The sequence below is a fragment of the Pleurodeles waltl genome, chromosome 1_2 (genome assembly GCF_031143425.1).
Source record: "Pleurodeles waltl isolate 20211129_DDA chromosome 1_2, aPleWal1.hap1.20221129, whole genome shotgun sequence".
Classification (NCBI taxonomy): Eukaryota; Metazoa; Chordata; class Amphibia; order Caudata; family Salamandridae; genus Pleurodeles; species Pleurodeles waltl.
In genome coordinates, this window is record NC_090437.1 from 1,264,602,707 (window position 1) to 1,264,621,543 (window position 18,837).

Genomic DNA, 18,837 nt, shown 5'->3' on the forward strand with positions numbered 1-18,837 from the left:
TTCCCCCAAGTCTCCCGATAAAAATGATACCTCACTTGTGTGGGTAGGACTAGCGCCCACGAAAGGAAAGGGCCCAAAACACAACGTGGACACATCACATTTTTTTATAAAAAGCAGTGCCTACCTGTGGATTTTGGCCTGTAGCTCAGCCGACACCTGAGGAAACCTAGCAAACCAGTGCATTTTTGAAAACTAGAAACCCAGGGGAATCCAAGATGGGGTGACTTGCGGGGCTCTGACCAGGTTATGTTACCCAGAATCCTTTGCAAACATCAAAATTTGGCCCAAAAAACACTTTTTCCTCTCATTTCGGTGACAGAAAGTTTTGGAATCTGAGAGGAGCCACAAATTTCCTTCCACCCAGCGTTCCCCTAAGTCTCTCGATAAAAATGGTACATCACTTCTGTGGGTAGGCCTAGCGCTCACAAAAGGAAATGGCCCAAAACACAACGTGGACACAACATATTTTTTCACAGAAAACAGAGGTGTTTTTTGCAAGGTGCCTACCTGTGGTGTTTGGCCTGTAGCTCAGCCGGCCTCAGGGGGGGGGGGCAGAAATGCCCTAAAATAAATTTGCCCCCCCAACCCCCACCCTCCCCCGCCGGGAGCGACCCTTGCCTACGGGGTCGCTCCCCCTGTGTGACATTGGCGCCAAAAAACAAATGCCCGGTGCCTAGTGGTTTCTGCCCCCTTGGGGGCAGGTTGACCTAAACTCAGCCAATCTGCCCCCAAGGGCGGCAGAAATGGCCTAAATACAATTTGTCCCCCAGGGGAGCGACTTTTGCCTGATGGGTCGCTCCCCATCTCTAAAAAAAAAAACTAAGAAAAAAAAGAAAAATTGCCCTGGTGCCTAGAGTGTTCTGCCCCCCCCCCGGGGGCAGTTCGGCCTAATAATAGGCCGATCTGCCCCCCGGGGGGGCAGAAATGGCCTAAAATAAATTTGCCCCCCAAACACCCACCCCCCCCCGGGAGCGACCCTTGCCTACGGGGTCGCTCCCCCTGCGTGACATTGGCGCCAAAAAACAAATGCCCGGTGCCTAGTGGTTTCTGCCCCCTTGGTGGCAGATTGACCTAAAATTGGCCAATCTGCCCCCAGGGGGGCAGAAATGGTCTAAATACAATTTGCCCCCCCAGGGGAGCGACCCTTGCCTGATGGGTAGCTCCCCATCTCTAAAAAAAGAAACAACAAAAAAAATAAAACACAAAAAAAAAATTGCCCTGGCGCCTAGAGTGTTCTGCCCCCCCCGGGGGCAGTTCGGCCTAATAATAGGCCGATCTGTCCCCCGGGGGGGCAGAAATGGCCTAAAATAAATTTGCCCCCCCAACCCCCACCCCCCCCCGGTGCAACCCTTGCCTACGGGGTCGCTCCCCCTGCGTGACATTGGCGCCAAAAAACAAATCCCCGGTGCCTAGTGGTTTCTGCCCCCTTGGGGGCAGATTGACCTAAAATTGGCCAATCTGCCCCCAGGGGGGCAGAAATGGTCTAAATACAATTTGCCCCCCCAGGGGAGCGACCCTTGCCTGATGGGTCGCTCCCCATCTCTAAAAAAAGAAACAACAAAAAAAAAAAAACACAAAAAAAAAATTGCCCTGGCGCCTAGAGTGTTCTGCCCCCCCCCCCCCCCCGGGGGCAGTTCGGCCTAATAATAGGCCGATCTGCCCCCCGGGGGGGCAGAAATGGCCTAAAATAAATTTTCCCCCCCAACACCCACCCCCCCCCGGGAGCGACCCTTGCCTACGGGGTCGCTCCCCCTGCGTGACATTGGCGCCAAAAAACAAATCCCCGGTGCCTAGTGGTTTCTGCCCCCTTGGGGGCAGATTGACCTAAAATTTGCCAATCTGCCCCCAGGGGGGCAGAAATGGTCTAAATACAATTTGCCCCCCCAGGGGAGCGACCCTTGCCTGATGGGTCGCTCCCCATCTCTAAAAAAGAAACAACCAAAAAAAAAAATCACAAAAAAAAAATTGCCCTGGCGCCTAGAGTGTTCTGCCCCCCCCGGGGGCAGTTCGGCCTAAGAATAGGCCGATCTGCCCCCCGGGGGGGCAGAAATGGCCTAAAATAAATTTGCCCCCCCAACACCCACCCCCCCCCGGGAGCGACCCTTGCCTACGGGGTCGCTCCCCCTGCGTGACATTGGCGCCAAAAAACAAATCCCCGGTGCCTAGTGGTTTCTGCCCCCTTGGGGGCAGATTGACCTAAAATTGGCCAATCTGCCCCCAGGGGGGCAGAAATGGTCTAAATACAATTTGCCCCCCCAGGGGAGCGACCCTTGCCTGATGGGTCGCTCCCCATCTCTAAAAAAAGAAACAACAAAAAAAAAAAACACAAAAAAAAAATTGCCCTGGCGCCTAGAGTGTTCTGCCCTCCCCCCGGGGGCAGTTCGGCCTAATAATAGGCCGATCTGTCCCCCGGGGGGGCAGAAATGGCCTTAAATAAATTTGCCCCCCCAACCCCCACCCCCCCCCCCGGGAGCGACCCTTGCCTACGGGGTCGCTCCCCCTGCGTGACATTGGCGCCAAAAAACAAATCCCCGGTGACTAGTGGTTTCTGCCCCCTTGGGGGCAGATTGACCTAAAATTGGCCAATCTGCCCCCAGGGGGGCAGAAATGGTCTAAATACAATTTGCCCCCCCAGGGGAGCGACCCTTGCCTGATGGGTCGCTCCCCATCTCTAAAAAAAGAAACAAAAAAAACAAAAAAACACACAAAAAAAATTGCCCTGGCGCCTAGAGTGTTCTGCCCCCCCAGGGGGGCAGAAAAGGCCTTCCCGGAAATATGCCCCCCTGGGAGCGACCCTTGCCCAAGGGGTCGCTCCCTTTTGTCAATTTCTATGAAAAAAAAAAAAATCCCTGGTGTCTAGTGGGGTTTCAAAAGCCGGATTGCAAGCAATCCGGCTTTTGAAACCCTCGGAGGGACTTCAAAGGGAAGGAAATACTTTTCCTTCCCTTTGAAGCCCCTCCGGGCCTCCCAAGTGATTGAAAAAGAAATGCTTTTGCATTTCTTTTTCAATCGCGCTGGAAGCAGAGCTTCCAGCGCGACGAGGGAGGCCCCTGTGACACATCATCGCGCGCGCGCGCGATGACGTCACAGGGGGGGGTCGGGGTGGAAGGGGAAGGTCTTCCCCTTCCATCCCCGACTTGGGGGGGAAGGGGGGTGCACGGGGGGCGCGCTAGCGCGCCCCCAAGTTCCCCTGTGCCATGGACGAGATGATCTCGTCCAAGGCACAGGGGAACTGTAGCCTTGGACGAGATCATCTCGTCCAAGGCACAGAAGAGGTTAACAATCTCCTGGACGCTGTGCCAATGTTTGCAGGCATGCGTTCCCGGGGTAGATTTACTGCCGTCTCAGGGAAACATCAAGTAAGTGCTTTTTAAACTTTGTTCTACCTCGACTATCGACCTCAGTCAACACGCATATTTGGTGACTATTTAAAACTTTTTACTGTTGGGTTTTTCCAAAAAAGCTTAATGTACACTTATCTGATAACGAGACAATATACAACTGGTCTTAGAACTTTGTGCACTTTGCTACACCAGGCATTTTGAGCTCTTTTGAAGCAGAGTTTGTAATAGAGAACTCCCCTTACGTTTAGGACTATGACTTCCATTGTTGTACTTATTGCTAGACATATATTAACAATTCTTTCACTGTTAAAGTGTAATTTGAAGAATCTCTGTTTTAGGTTTTTCCATTAATGTTTATGAAATGTTCGATTCACGTATGTTCAGAGTTGACATTCTCACTCTGTTTTGTCATATCTAGTATTCTCCCTCTGACTTGAGGTTCGCGCTTGCCTATGTTGTCGTTTCTCGAGTATGGGATGGTAAGCCTTATGTGTGATACAGTTAATCTCACGGTTCAATTTGGGGTATTCACATTTCTTTTACGTTTTTTTCACTTGGCAGACATTCATTTTTGTCTATGTCTTTAATATTTTTATTTGTCAAACGGTGCCATAATTGTCTTCGGTCTGTAAGTGACTACTTAGCACTTATTTCATGTTGTTTCATATAATTAGGAGAAGTATTTATGCAGGTCCTGATGAAGCGCCAGAGGATCATTTTTGTGACAAATCAGTGCGAAAAATGTTGACCATTTATTGTTAGGACTAGGCACACTTCCCTTTTCCTTTCCTTGGAGTGCTGTGGGTCATTACTCCCCGTTTCCACTCCTATTCTTTTTAATCTTGGCCTGATCCTTACCCTGATTCATTAAATTATGATGTTCATGGGTCAGAGTCAATTTTAACTATATTCTTTTTCTCTCCTTTTCTCAGTATTTTTCGCAGACCCTATCTCCAATTATCACATCACTTTCGGTTGAGTGCCACCACCGATGTGTGGTAGGCCCGCCAGACATTGCAGTACCGGTCTGACGAAGGAGCTAGCCCAATGATGATGCTCAGCATCCTAGTGGATGCGTGAGGGCTCTCTGGCCAATACTGATTCCCTTCTCTCCCTGCATACCTACTTATTGGAACAGTGTACCCATTTTCATTACGTAAGCAGTCTCATTCCTCCATGACTGCTGCCTTCTGCAGGTAAGTTTTTATTTTTATTTTTTTTATTTCAAAAAAATGTTTTGTGCATGCGTGCACGTTTGAATATTTGGTGAGTGTTGTGAATGGGTGTGTGAATGTGTGTGTGTGACTGCATGAGTGTGAGCGTGTATGTGTGATTGTGTGTCCCACCCGCACCCCTCCCTCCTAAAAACTGATTAAAAGATCCGTTAATTCAGCCGCTATTACAATGTATCTACCTGCGGATGAGGAACCACTTCCTGATGAGGTGGTTCCTCATAAGGAGTCAACATTGCCAAACTTTGTTAGTGGTGTACAAGTTTCAGGTTCGAATCACAGAAAGGTCGACTCCGCCTTTCATCCGACTACGATTGGTTAAATAAGTGCCAATTTAGATTGCGTAGTAACAATAGAAGCATATACAACTGTGCTTTAGGTAAAAGTGTTCTATAAACAACGTATTATTACAGTAAATGTTCTATGTACAGGCAGACAGTATGGAGAACACAAAATGGTTTTCGTTGTAATTCACCCAACACAACACCTTATAAGAAAATGGGAAACGGGGATGGTAACTTTCAATGAGATGCAAATCCTAAACTTGAGTTATAACTTTACTGAAGTTCTCTACAGTTGTATTTTTTTGCTGAAAGTGAAATGATTGTGCTCGTCAGAAAATAAGGAGGTTTGAAAACTACAATGTTGAATATGCAAGTGTTCCAAAAACTATAATCACAAACCTTTACTTTTCAGGAAAGGAACGCACAGATCTCCAACGATGTGTACGTCTTTAAATCTCACTCATGTGTTGTGTGGTACAGGCTTCCTATTTTGAAAGTGTAAAGTCACACCCTTTGCTGAAGTGGAACACAGAAATGTGAAATGGGCATGCTGTGCGTTTGATCTGAGGTTAGAATACTTTATTGCACTGAGTACCCAGAGAAAGAGAATTAAAAGGGCACAAATGAATTAAAAATTGACGATCGGGATCTTCTATTTCAATAAAAGAAGCTAGGTTCCCATGAAATCATAGCTGTGTGGAGAAGTGTGTGACTCAGTTTAGAAGATGACTCATCCTCCCAGAAGTCATTTTGCAGCCCATACACTCTTTTTTAAACTAATGTAATCTAAATCCGTAGTCCACTAGCCTTGATTATGGCGAACCAGGACTAGACATTCTAGACGTGTATATAGTTTTTAATGAATGGCCAGCACTGCAACACTTTATCCCTGATGGCACTAAGTCATCTGGTAAACTGTATTTTCATAAATACACTGACCCAGATGTAAGAGAGCCCTGTGCCCCCTTGTGCCACATTAGAGTCATTTTTTATGATGCCAATGTAGCCCAAGGAGGCCACATTCGCTGCGCCATGTTTACAAAGTGGCGCGTGGCGCAATGCATGCTTTGCACCACTTTGTAACCCCTTGCGCCATATTATTCTTGCGCCATGCTTAATGTATGCAAGGGGAGCGTTCCCCTGTTAGGGAGACCTCAAAATTGGTGGAGTGAATTCTAAGGGATTCCACTGCGCCATTTTTAGCCGCTATTTTTAACGCCTGCACAGAGCAGGTGTTATAAGGGGGCATCACATTGTTTTCATGCCCCCTATGCACTGTTCAGGGTTAGCGCCAAAATGTTGGCACTAATCCTACACAGTACATCAATAGCATCAACATTTGATGCTATTGCTCCCTACCATGCATTGGATACAGCACCACCTTTCTTAAAACCAGGCCACTGAATTTTGATATTTTTACTGTATTATAAACCGTATGTCACTTTTTAGAAATATAAAACATGCACTTTGTCACTGTGATACACAAAATTATTTGCCCTGAGACTGCCTGCTCTAAGTAAGACTCAGTACCCTCACTATATGAGACAGTTCTCGTCCTTTGTAAGAGTTTGTAAGATGGTAAAGTCTTGAGTTGAACGTTGCCTTTGCTGATTGTTGCTAACGTACTACAATTATAGTTTCTACTTAAATTAAATTTGCCCCAAGGTTGAAAAAATTCACCGTTGTTGAAATGGACTGTATGTTTCTTAGATTTTCTTGATCATTTTAATAGAATTGTAATGTATTTTTAATGTTATCCATGATGTTGCTGTGAAATAGACAGTTGCAGTGTCTTTCTGGAATAACCTCACCAAGATGTAATTAATAACTTTCTGCCTTAAAGCGCTACACAATTTACTCTTCTGAATATTATGCCTGCTTTTTTACCCTTGTAGTTCGAGTGAATCATAAATACACAGATGCCTCCTACTTCTCTCCTATTCAACCAGTTTCCTTAAACTTGAATTAAAAATGTTTATGAAATACTTTATCTCGAGTAAAACTATGTCTTGGGTGTTGCTAGTTTAGTTTTCCCACTTTTTGAAAATGCTGTTAGCTAAATATATCACAGGAATTTTCAGATTGCGGACCGTGATGAATTTTTTTTTAATCATATTGATTCAACATACCCACACAACAGTAGTCTGTGTGTTATACAACTACCAATCACAATACATAAAATAACGTTAAAAAGTTCTGATAAGTTACTGACCAATATTTTCTCATAAAAAATTAAGGATCAGCTACAGCAAAATATTCATTCAGACAGTGTTAGTCTTGTCAGCCTTAGGGTGGTCTTCCCCACAATTTTTTTGCCTTCCTCCTCCATTTTTCTGATCTCGTTTTTGCTGGCCTTAGGACTTTTCACATCTGCTAACGTGCATGTGCTCACTCCATAACACATGACTCCTACCCAATTGGCATATTTGATTTACTTGTGAGACCTAAGTGTAACTACATGATCCCAGGGCCTGTAAATTAAATACCAGTAGTGGGTCTGCAGCATTAATTGTGCTAGTCCTTTAAACATTGCAGCCTGTATGTGCAGTTTTGAACTGCCCTATCAACCTGGCAAAATAAACCTTTTGCTGTGCCCAAAGCTTCCTTTTTAATACATACAAGTCACCCCTAGAGTAGGCCTTAACCAACCCAGAGGGCAGTGTGCAGTGTATTTAAAAAGTAGGACATGTGCTTGCAGTGAAAAACTCTTACATTTGTTTTTCACTACTTCAAGGCCTACCTCTCCCATAATGTAACATTGGAGTTAACCTCATTACATTTTATAAGTGTAATTTCCAACCCAGAACAGGTAACCATTTCCTGTTTGGTATCTTTGGATTTGGGATTTAAAATCCTACCTATTGGTGAAGTCAGATTTTAAATTACAATTTTGAAAATGCCCCCTTTAGAAAGTTGGCATTTTCCTTTCTTAGCCTCACTGGTGCAGCTGAATTTGGCTGTGTGATTCTTCTTCAAGGTAGAACGTTGCAATGCTCCACAAATTAGGTTGAAGGCACTTTATTCAGCAGGCCTAAATGGGTCCCTGTAGCTGGCTTGCACTCCATTGCGGTCAGCCTGAACTTGTGACTTTGTCCTGGTCTGGCATGACCAGATATCCACAGTTGGTGCTTTATGCTTTTTGGCACTATTTTTACTAAAATCATTAAAATTGAATATGTCCAGTTCTACAGATTATATTTTTGTTGTTTTGGTCTTGGTTTACTTAATAAAAATTACTCTACTGATTTAACTCTGTTATGAGCTTCTTTTGTGGTGTGTTTTCACTGTGGTACTGTTTACAGTGTTGCACAAATACTTTACACATTGTCTCTGTGTTAAGCCTGACAAGCTACCCGAGGGTTGAGCAGAGGTTAATTTAGGGTTAGCTTTTAACTTCACCCTGAGAAGATGTGTGGCTGCTGCCTGAAAAGGGTTTCACCGCTCAATTAACAACCCAATTTCTTATGCATAATATGGCTGCCTGCCATTTCAGAAATATGCTAATCATGATGTGCCTTGTTATTCTTTCAGACATGTCACATGCCTTTTATTACCCTGAATTCTAAAAGGTGTTTTATGAAAAAGAATAGAAGAAAGTAGAATTAAAACTAACAAACTTGTCTTCGACAGTCAAAAAGTACATGTACTTGAAAGTTAAAATTAATTTGTACAATTCCAAGCTTCCATCGAAAGTGACAGCCTGACACTCTTTTGCAGTTTACACAAAAACATCAAATTAATAAACAAAGTATGGACAAGCACAAGGCAAGAAAATTACCCAGTATGCAAGCAAAACAAAGGACGACATGATGGAAGAGTTTCAAGAACAAGTAAGAAATTGGCAACTTAAATGTGCTTAATGTGGTAACTAGTTTGACAATTTGTCTGTCTGCACTTCCATTACCAAAATTAATAATGTATGCAGTGACAAACTGTCAAGTGTAAGTGTGCCAAAGATTAAATCTTCACATGAAGCTTTCAGGAAGACGAAAATCAAAATCTGAATATTGTTTGTGTACTTTACAAATGAAAAGCTATATACTTCTCTAAAACCAACTGCAGTTATAGCTGCATAAAAATGGACTTTCCAGTAAATAAGGTCCATTTGAAAACAAAATATGAATGCCACATAAAGGAAGATACTCTATAAAATGGCATTTGCATGCTTCAATGTAAGGGACCATGGGGGTTATGCCTCAAATCCGCTAGTCAAGGCCTTTGTAGCTAAGGTGATTATGACTGTAGTGTGTAGCAGCCATCTCTGGTTACCAATGTTTCCATAACTGCTAGATTAGTTGGAACCCAGGGTACTATGAATTTTACAGGGGGAGGTTGCAGAAAGTAGCACTCTATAGGTAAAGGCTGGCTGATCACACATAGGGCCTTAATTAGAGTTTGGCAGACAGGATACTCTTTCTCAAACATGGTGGGTGCCCTTTCCACCTTACTGCACGTGTATTATAGTCTATGGCACTTATTATATGGCAGACAGGATATCCAGCAGGTTTTGATAGAGTGTATAGTATGTCAAACTATAAATAAGGCTTGTAGATTGCCAAGTACAAACTATGTAGGAAGTGCCATCTGAACTAAAGTGTTGCCCTTATTTGAAGAACTACATTAAACCGAAGTGTCCCCTCAGACACAAAAAAGAGGCACCTCCATTTTTCCAGATATCTGAAGCACAGGCAGTGAAAAGGGTTTGTAAGTTTTGTAGTTTATTCCTGGTGTCTTTCAAATATATCCTTTTGGATAGTTCATTCATAAGCCATGCAAAGGGGTTAATTAAAACAATACAAGCACACATCAAATACAAATAATTTGAAAAAATAACATTTATACACAAAACTAAAAACACTTGCTTCTTAAAAAATAGCCCCTCAATTTATAACAAAGGGGGTAATCCGCCTAATCATTTCAGTATAATAGCCTTATTGACCTGCCCTTCTCCTACATTTCATCATTTCCACAAAAAAACTAGCAATATGGAAAATTTCCTGCACACTGCCCAACATCTTGAGGTCCATAAATGCTGGTCTCATCTGTATATACCCTTTCCCCTTTAAAAGTGGTACAATAAACCTTTGACATGGGGCCCAATAAAATAACAACAAAAAAAAGTGAAGTGTATCTTGCGCTGACCGATAGTCGCATGAGCATGGACCCACCTCCTCCAAATTGTATATCCCTTACTGTCTAGCTACCAACTAGTGCACTAGGTTTAACCTAAACCTGGTCAGAAGAAAACGGTGATAGGATGTACTTGTCTCAAGCACATAAGCTCAATGGTGGGACCGGATTTAAACACATTTAAACACAGTATAAGACCGCACACAGTGTTAAGCTAGCAATGTTACTTCATACTCCATGTTAGCCAATAGGGTCAAATGCTTTTACTCCCATTTCAGATCTTTTTTGGTGAGCACACTTGGAGACTCATACGTATCTGGGTAGCCCAGTTTCTAGGACAGGCTTTTTATGTGCTGAAACCAATGTACTCTGCTTCCTTTCTCCAGGGCTAAACAATCCTTGACAATCTTCTGATTTAATTTGAGAGCCGGATTTGTCCAGATCCTAATCCAGACAGTCAAGGATGCTAGAATCACCTGATCTAACAAATACCCCATACTGAATACTTCATGCGCAATAAATGAGGGAACTGAGGCCCTCACTATTAGTATGGCGGCCCTAGGACTACAAGACGCGCGGTGGCAGTCGGACTGCTGCCAATGTGGCAGTTCGAATTCCACATTATGACCGAACGCGCCACAGTTGGACCGCCGGCACCGACCACTTTTTCGTCAGCAAATGACCTGGCAGTGCCAGCGGTCTTAATCTGCCAGGGCAGCGCTGCAAGCAGCACTGCAGCAGAACTGCCCTGGGGATTTTGAGTCCCCTCTTTGCCGGCTTTTACATGGTAACACTCAGGAAAGCTGATCCTTATTTATTCAGATATAACTCCTGCATCCTTGCTTTAAAACTTAAAGAATAGGAAAAGAAAATGAGCAGACTAATGTGGAGTGTTTCGTTGCAGACACATAATATTTTCTGCATCAAAAAAATAGAAAGTGTCCCCCAGAAGTGGCTCTGTTAGGGGCAAACTAAACAGACTCACAATACTTCACATATTCAGTCACTCGGCATGGGCAGTGCAAGGGGCCCCATGGCCAGCCCCTTCATGCTTTTCACTGTCTTCTTAGCAAACAGAGAAAAGTTTGACGGGTGCTTCTGCACCCGATGCACCACAACATTTCCGCCGGCTCTATTATGAGCCGGTGTCAATGTTGTGGGTTGTTTCCCACTGGGCCAGCAGGCAGAAACTCTGTTTCCGCCCGCCAACCCGGTGGGAAACTCGTAATAGCCCTCACGGTCAGGTCACCGCACTGGCAGTTTCCTGACCGCATGGCTTCGGCGGATGGGTTTTTCCATCCGCCGAAGTCGTAATGAGGGCCTGAATGAGGTAAAAACTTTCCCACAATTTGTAGTGCTGTAGTGCACTGCAGTCCTTGTATTCCCAAATCTCGCTTCCATAACATGCTATTAGTATACATTTTGCCTTATACACCTATGACAAGGTCTGCATGGGCCTTGCCGCAGCCTTTTTGTAAAATTAAAAACTGCCCCTATGGCTTTAGTCAGGGTGTATCCGAAGGGGAATACAAGAACCGTTCCCATCAAACATAACTCCCAGATATGAAAAATTAGGGACTCTCACAATCTGGTTTGACCCCACAAAGATTTATTTCCGGATCCTCCATCCAGATTCCAGTACCACTGTGTGGGATTTAACAAAGTTGGTACTCATATCCAACATTTCCATAAACTCCAGGTACCCCTTAAGTAAACTTTGGAGTCCGACTGCTGTCCTGGCCAGCAGGACTGCGTTGTCTGTATACCAGAGAACTGGAATAGACTGGTCACCCACCCGTGGGACATCCCTACATGTGGTACTCAGGGTGGGCCTAAATTGTTGATATAAAGCATAAATAAAAAAGGGGCTGAAATGCAGCCTTGCCTCACACCCCGCTGCACACTGAATGCTGAAGAAAGGCTCGCATTTTGGTTATACCTTATCGCAGATCTTAGATCCACATGAAGGTCATGCAAAAAATCGACTTGACAGGGCTCCATCCCCATAAAAATCAAAAGGGATCACATTTTAGATCTATTGACTCGCAAATGCAGCTGTTAAATTTATAAAGGCTAAGTAAAGTGTCCCACCCTTTACAACCGTGTATTTTTGTATTAAAAGGTGGAGATTGAAACATTGTTTGATAGTCCCTTTCCCTGACCTAAAACTGTATTGTAAGTTTGAAATTATGTTGTGTTGCTCTGCCGAATCAGTCACTCTAGCTAGGTCTACTCTCCCAAGCACCTTCACTGTAGAACCGAAAAGGGAGATCGGACTTTAGCACCTTGGGTCATCCCTTGCCCCTTTCTTGAATACTGGCAAGATAATAGAGTGCAACCAGGATGGGGGGAACACACAAACTTTACAAACTGCGTTGAACACATGAGTTAAAATTCTTGTCCATAATGGGGGGTTAGATTTATACAGATCAGCTGGAACCCCATCTGGTCCTGGCACCTTATCATTAGACAGTGATATGATGGTAAGGACTCCTTCCTTCCTAAATGTTACATTCGCATAACCTTTCTTCACTGCCTTTGGATAAGTGGTTTGGACCGCTTCTGGGGGATTATCTGTGCTCTTAAAATGGGTCACCAAAGACTCAGCAGGAATAGTACAATACATTGGAGAACTCTACAATCCTAAAAAATATTTGCAAATAACAACTTCCCAGAAACAAGAGCTGCGATTTGACACATCTACTTCTAAAAGCACACTCCAAGCTTTTTCTTTAATTTACTTTTTACGTGCCACAATGGTAAGCTTGTATATTTTCCTTCTGTGGGCTGCCATTTTCCTATCCTGCGGCTCTTGTTTCAGGGCTTCTAACAACAATCTATTGGCCACAGAACATTCCCAGTCAAACCATCTAACCCATCCCTTTGATGATCTACCTGATGACCTTGTAAGGCTTACTGCTAACTGCTGATAGATGGTAGAAAAGCGCTCAAAAGATCTGACCCAGAAGATCCTTTGTCCAAACAAACATTTACCTTTTCACTGCATGTGCTAAAAAGATTCTTTATTAACTGATCCGGGACAATGTTGGACCACTTTAGCCTACAAGCTTGGTCTTGTGGGGTAATATCTAAGTTTGATGGACCTACGTCACGATTTTCCTTTAGCATGAGATGGCTGATCAGGTTCATCAAAGGAGATGTACCCACCCAGAAAAAAGGTAGGTCTACCTTGCCAAGTTCTTGTAGGTCTACAATGTGTTGTTCCCACAGCACATTAACCCACCTGGAGTCCTCCTGTTCCCCCCTGCACCTGCAATAATCCAGCGGAGCACTTTTAAGGCGCTTGCAGTAACAGACATGAAATTTTCACTGTTGCACAGGACCTCCAGGGATGAACACTTCTCACACTCAATGGCTTGCTGAGATTGGGGCTTCATAAATTACCAGCCCGTCAGTCAGTCATTTGAGTCCAGACAGCTCGGGGGTAAATATCTGTTGGACAGATGGATAGGGGTGGTGTTAGCACTTCTAATCAGGGGCAGAAATCCTTCCCTGGTGTTCCTATGCAGGCTAATGTCCTGCTGGCCCCTTGCAAACCTGGACGGGTAAAAATAACCCATGGGGAAAGTCCTAATTCCCTTCACCTGAGTATGTGCTGTAATGCTCAGCATAAAACCTGCTGCTTCCAACCGATCTTTCTCTGTGGGGTCCACCCACTCCACTGTCCTGGCCATAATGATATGTGAGGACACCCTGGCCCCTACCCCTATTGCGTTTGAACACCAAACCCTAACTTTTCACAACAGCTCTGATGTGGACTCATTGTCCCCTGGCTTTAACTGGGGAACCCCCATCAATACCACCACCAACGGAGTTGCTTCGGGGTAAGATGAAGCCTCTGTGTACCCCTTTTTTACCTAGAAGGGGCTAGGGGTAGATTGAGTGTGTCAGCCACCTTCCTTGTTTCCTGTCCATTCACCACCAAGGGGGGAGAGAGGCAGCACTGAACTGCATTGAAGGGTGGATCATCTGAACTACATCCCCTGCCAAACCCTTAGATAAAGGGACTATCTCAGTGACCAGACTATTAACACAAACTGATCTCCTTCACAGTCTCTGAGCCAGCGATCACAACTCTGTGCCCTTGCTAATGTTGCTGCATGTTTGTTCTCTCCCGGGCAATGACATTCCTTGCATACTGCAATTAGTTCAGACAACAAAGACTTTATAACCCCTTGTTTGTCATTTAAACCCTATAAAGTTTTTTGAAAAATCTTTGCAAAGTTCTCTGCCAGGGCTTTACACAGGGGTTCAATTGCTGACTGCATGAGGCTGCCCATTAAAGCAAAGTCAGTCAGCGTTTCATCCCGCACTCAGTGACCCTTACTTTGTGCGCCATCAAATTGTATATCCAAGAGAGTAGAGCCCCCTCCCCGAGCTGCTTTTGTTTTTGGGCGATCTCTTCTTCCCTTTTTTTACCAGTGGGTGCAGTTCTGGAGAAGTGAGTGGGACAGATGAAACTCGTGGGTCTGCGGGGCACCGTGTATGCTCCAAAAACATTGTGACATATTATGCAACAAGTCCCTGGACTACAGCTGAAACAACTCTTCTGTGATTTGAATCTCCTCCGAGAGGGCAGCAACAGCCAAAGTAAGATAGGTTGGTATAGAAGAATGCTTCTGTAATACCTTGGATGTATTGGAGGCTCCAGCCATTCCTACAGGTGCACAACATGTCTTTCACTTGCTCATAATTGTACCGAAATACAGACAAAAGAAGTGTGGCCCAGCCGAGCCTCTGCCAGTCACTGATGGGAGTGGATGGGCCTAAACTTGGCACGGGCTTTGACCGGGCGCATCCTGCGTGCATCCCGTGCAGCTGGTCCCTTCTCCTGCAGATAAGCACCTCCTGGCATGCACACCACAGCGTAAGCGGCTCCTGCTGCACTTGATGCTGGAATGTGTAGGCAACTGGCCCCCAGCTAAAGAGTCTCCAGCACAGCGGATCCCTTCTCCTGCAGATAAGCACCTCCTGGCACACACACAACTGCACAAGCAGTTCTATTTCAAACATGAGATCAAGTGCAGGTATATCTGTGGCACACCGAGCTACAACTCCCGAACCAGTATGCCAAACAGTGAAAGCAAAGGTAATCATTGCAGGAGAGGTATTACACATTGTAAGTAATCTTAATTTAAATAATTTGCATTGATTGTTTGTGACTCATCAGGATTATAATTTATTTTGAAAAACATTTCCCTCAAAAAACTTCACCTCTAGCCTTTTCAACTCAACCTTTGGCGCTTCATTAACAACTAATAAATCGTGTTTAATGTGCTCGGGAGAGGCTGGTGGTTCGAAATACTTTAAAATCTCATAGCATGACCGAGTATACTTGAAAGTTTGGCGGAGAAGTGATCCATTGCAATGGCTAAGGGAGTCCCTTCTTCACCAAACTCTTGATCAGGGCTGGACCGGCGAACAGTATATCAACTATGAAGCCTACTCTTGCCCGTCGTCAACATACTCCTCTTTGCCTCAGGCGGTTGGAGGTAAGCCATCACAGTTTACAATTAATGGTCTCATGGATTTTTTCCTGTTCATCACCATCAGGTATAACCTGCTGGTAAGGGACAGTAAAGAATTTAAAAATGACACCTGTACCATGGGAGAAAACTCTCTTTGGGAGTTTATTATGAAATGTAAAATTTAGTAAGAAATTTGACAGTTGGCCATTAAGTTCAGAGCTCCACCCCTCAAACCTTTTTAAATTTCAGAGGAACTTCCATAACAGCCGCTCCTTCCAAGGTACCAAAATGTCCATTGGGTCTACAGACACCTTTAAATTTGGTGGATGGGATGTCCCTCAGGGCAATGGTTTAAAGTAGATTGTTGCCCTGATGGACATTAAACCATCCATCCAATACCTGTACTTGTGTCTCAGCTAAAGTTTGTACCATATTCTATTATAGATCACTGGACAACTGTAAAGCTTGGTTTCGAGTAGGGTAGGTAATGTGGACTTTGAGGATTTTTTGATTCTGAAGCATTGTTATTGGAATTGCATATCTCAGCAATTGGCATAATCACAGCTACATTATTATTGAAACAAATACATATCTCTTGGATGACTCAAACATGCTAATTGTCATAATGTATCTTACAGAGGAGTATTCCATTATCTGTACTAGCTATATATGTTACAAAACTTTATAAAAAGTGACTTCTCTAAGTAAGACCCCACATATCATGCTGCCTATGATAGGACTTAAAACATCTTATTTTTTCTTAATTTGCCATATAATGGCATATATTGCATTTCCCAGGTCAATCTTAATAATGATAGCGCCTATACCGTCATGTTCATAGAACATATTGCATACAACATGTAAAATAGATACCTTCAGTCTCTATATGAAAGAGGTACAGTGCTTTGTTATGTAGACATATTTGCCACAAAGATGTGCAAGACTCAGTAACATGAAAAATTCACTCTCAACTGAAAAGAGGTAACCTCAGGCATTTACTCTTCAGGGTTGCTCCAAAAATATCGAACAGTCTACTGGTGAAATTGAGACAGGACCCTTCCTTTACCTCCAAGCTCCACACATAGGGCAATCTGCTGATGAAGCACATCAGCTTGAAGTGAAATCGCACTGTAAACCTTTGTTATATTCATCAATATAACTAGACCTATGATCATATAATTTCTTTAAATAACTTTTAATCTAAAATGTCTACTTCGGGCATCCACAGCGTCCCAGTACAGATTTAGCAGTATGAATGGGGAGTGGATTATCGAGCATCTAAATTTGCTGTGAACTCGTGCCATCAATTCACATCCATTTAAACAAAGTAACTTTATGATCTACTAATGTCTTCTATTAGCCTTTTGATGTCTGAATTATATATATTCTGGTCCTAATTTACATAGAAATTGTATTCTTAGTAGGGCTTCTTACCTGTCTATAAAATATAAAGTCCTCAAAAATCTTGCAGGGAAAAGTCTGTGGTATAGAAAAAACAACAAAGTTAATTAAAAAATGAAGGGGCAGATTTTCTTGTGCCCCCTAGCGCCCTCCTAATGCCACCATGTGTGCAACGTATTTAAAATACAGTGCACCATGGCAGTAGTCAGGGGTGCTAGCATCATAATTTTTTACACTAGACTGGTGCTTTGCAGGACTAGCGTAAAAATTGATGACGCTAATCTTGCAAAAGCACCCAGAGGGCCATTGAAAACAATGGGAGACTCCCTTTAAAAACTGCACTTAGCAGCCGTTAAAATGGCGATGAAAACGTTGCAAAGAAATCTATTAGATTTCTTTGCGTCATTTTTTCGGCCCCTAGAGCCGGAAAGCCCCCCCTTGCATACATAATGCCTGGCGCAGGTATAATGTGGCGCACGGGGTTACAAAGTGATGCAATACAAGCACTGCGCCACTTTGTAAATATGGTGTGGCGTTTTCGGCCTTCCAATGCCACATTAGTGTAAAATAAATGCTGCTAAACTCTTAAATCTGGGCTGAAGTGTATGTGTATATATATATATATATATATATATATATATGTATGTATGTATATATATATATATATATATATATATATATATATATGTATATATATGTTTATAAATACACACATATACATATATAAATATATATAGGTAGGTATAGTTAGGATATAGGGCCTGATTACGACCTAATGGGATGCTCAGTCACAAACATGACGGATAGCCCATCCGCCGTATTACAAGTTCCATTATAGCCTATGGAACTTGCAAAGCGGCGGGCGGACGGAGTATCCCAACCGCCTTTGTTGTAATCAGGCCCATAGTTTCCATAGGAAAAGTGTTTTTTGTTTTGCTACTAAAATTGTCGTCATTTGACAAACCTTTACAAAATTTTCAAAACCTCAAAACTAGTTTGCCACTCACTCCAGCTGCTGTCTTGAAAGTTTTGAGGTGATTCATCAAGCTGGGGATGAGAATTAGGAGCGTCCCTAGCTAATCTTCCCCACGCAATTCCTCATTGGGATTTTGATGATGGCTACAGCCTAAAACACTGAACGGAATTACAGCAAATTTGGCAGAAAGCTATATACCCATTCAGTAGTTTTCAAGTTATTAAAGAAAAAATAAATTTGTATATCTAGGAATGCAGATCCTCTGGGGATTCCACAGATCTCTGGCTTGAGATTTAATTGGCTGCCAACACTTCAACCGCCAATTGTTGGCAGCCATTTTGGGACTCCGACTCAGCCAAGTAAAAATAAAGAGAAAGGGACAAGGTACCCTGAACCCATAGGCCTGGTGTTGGACTGCCACAGGGATCCTGCCAGTGTCAAAAAGTATTTCTTTTAAAAAAGTTGTCACCAAAATCATGGAGAATCCACGAATCTCTGCAAACAAACACAAAAAAACAAGCTGAGTCTCTCATGCTTGGTTTTACTTCAGCCCTGAGTGGGCCAGATCCCAGGGGCAAATTTTAATTAGTATATTGGGGAGGGGACACATGCAGCCCCCTTCCCCATGGCAGTTTAGAGACCCATGGGACAACCACCTCTCCGGGGCAAGGCCTATATTTCGCAAGGGAGAGGGGTCACACAGGCACCCCTCACAGGTCCCTTTAGGTCCCAGGGACCACCATCTCCCCAAGGCAGGCCGATTTGAGCAAGGGAAGGGGAGCTGCGAGGCTCTGCTCCCAGGCTGTTTTCAGCCCCAGGGACCATCACCTCCCCGCTGCAGCCCATGCATTTTGAATGAAGTGGGGCCACACTGGTCCTGGATCCATTAATGGCCGTGGGGACCATCACCCCTTAGGGCTGGCTCCTTATATCCCTAAGTGCCCTACCTCCAGACATAGATGTTTGCTTTCTCTTCGTGGG

At 43.8% G+C, this 18,837-nt stretch overlaps 1 protein-coding gene and 1 long non-coding RNA gene across 8 annotated transcripts in view; one reads left to right on the plus strand and one right to left on the minus strand.

Moving 5' to 3' along the window:
- Nucleotides 1-18,837, minus strand: part of CTNNA2 (catenin alpha 2) — a 2,570,005-nt gene that overhangs the window by 2,275,308 nt on the left and 275,860 nt on the right. The gene's annotated exons all lie outside the window — the stretch shown is intronic.
- LOC138296174 (uncharacterized) overlaps nucleotides 3,277-18,837 on the plus strand; it is a 257,052-nt gene continuing 241,491 nt past the window's right edge. For 5 of the 6 annotated variants that reach the window (XR_011203781.1, XR_011203779.1, XR_011203778.1 and 2 more), the window contains exons 1-3: nucleotides 3,277-3,359; nucleotides 4,277-4,540; nucleotides 8,578-8,690. This is a non-coding gene — a long non-coding RNA (uncharacterized lncRNA). Of the gene's footprint in view, nucleotides 3,360-3,762; nucleotides 3,824-4,276; nucleotides 4,541-8,577; nucleotides 8,691-18,837 lie in introns of all 6 variants that reach the window. The other variant, XR_011203782.1, reaches the window with a different exon arrangement.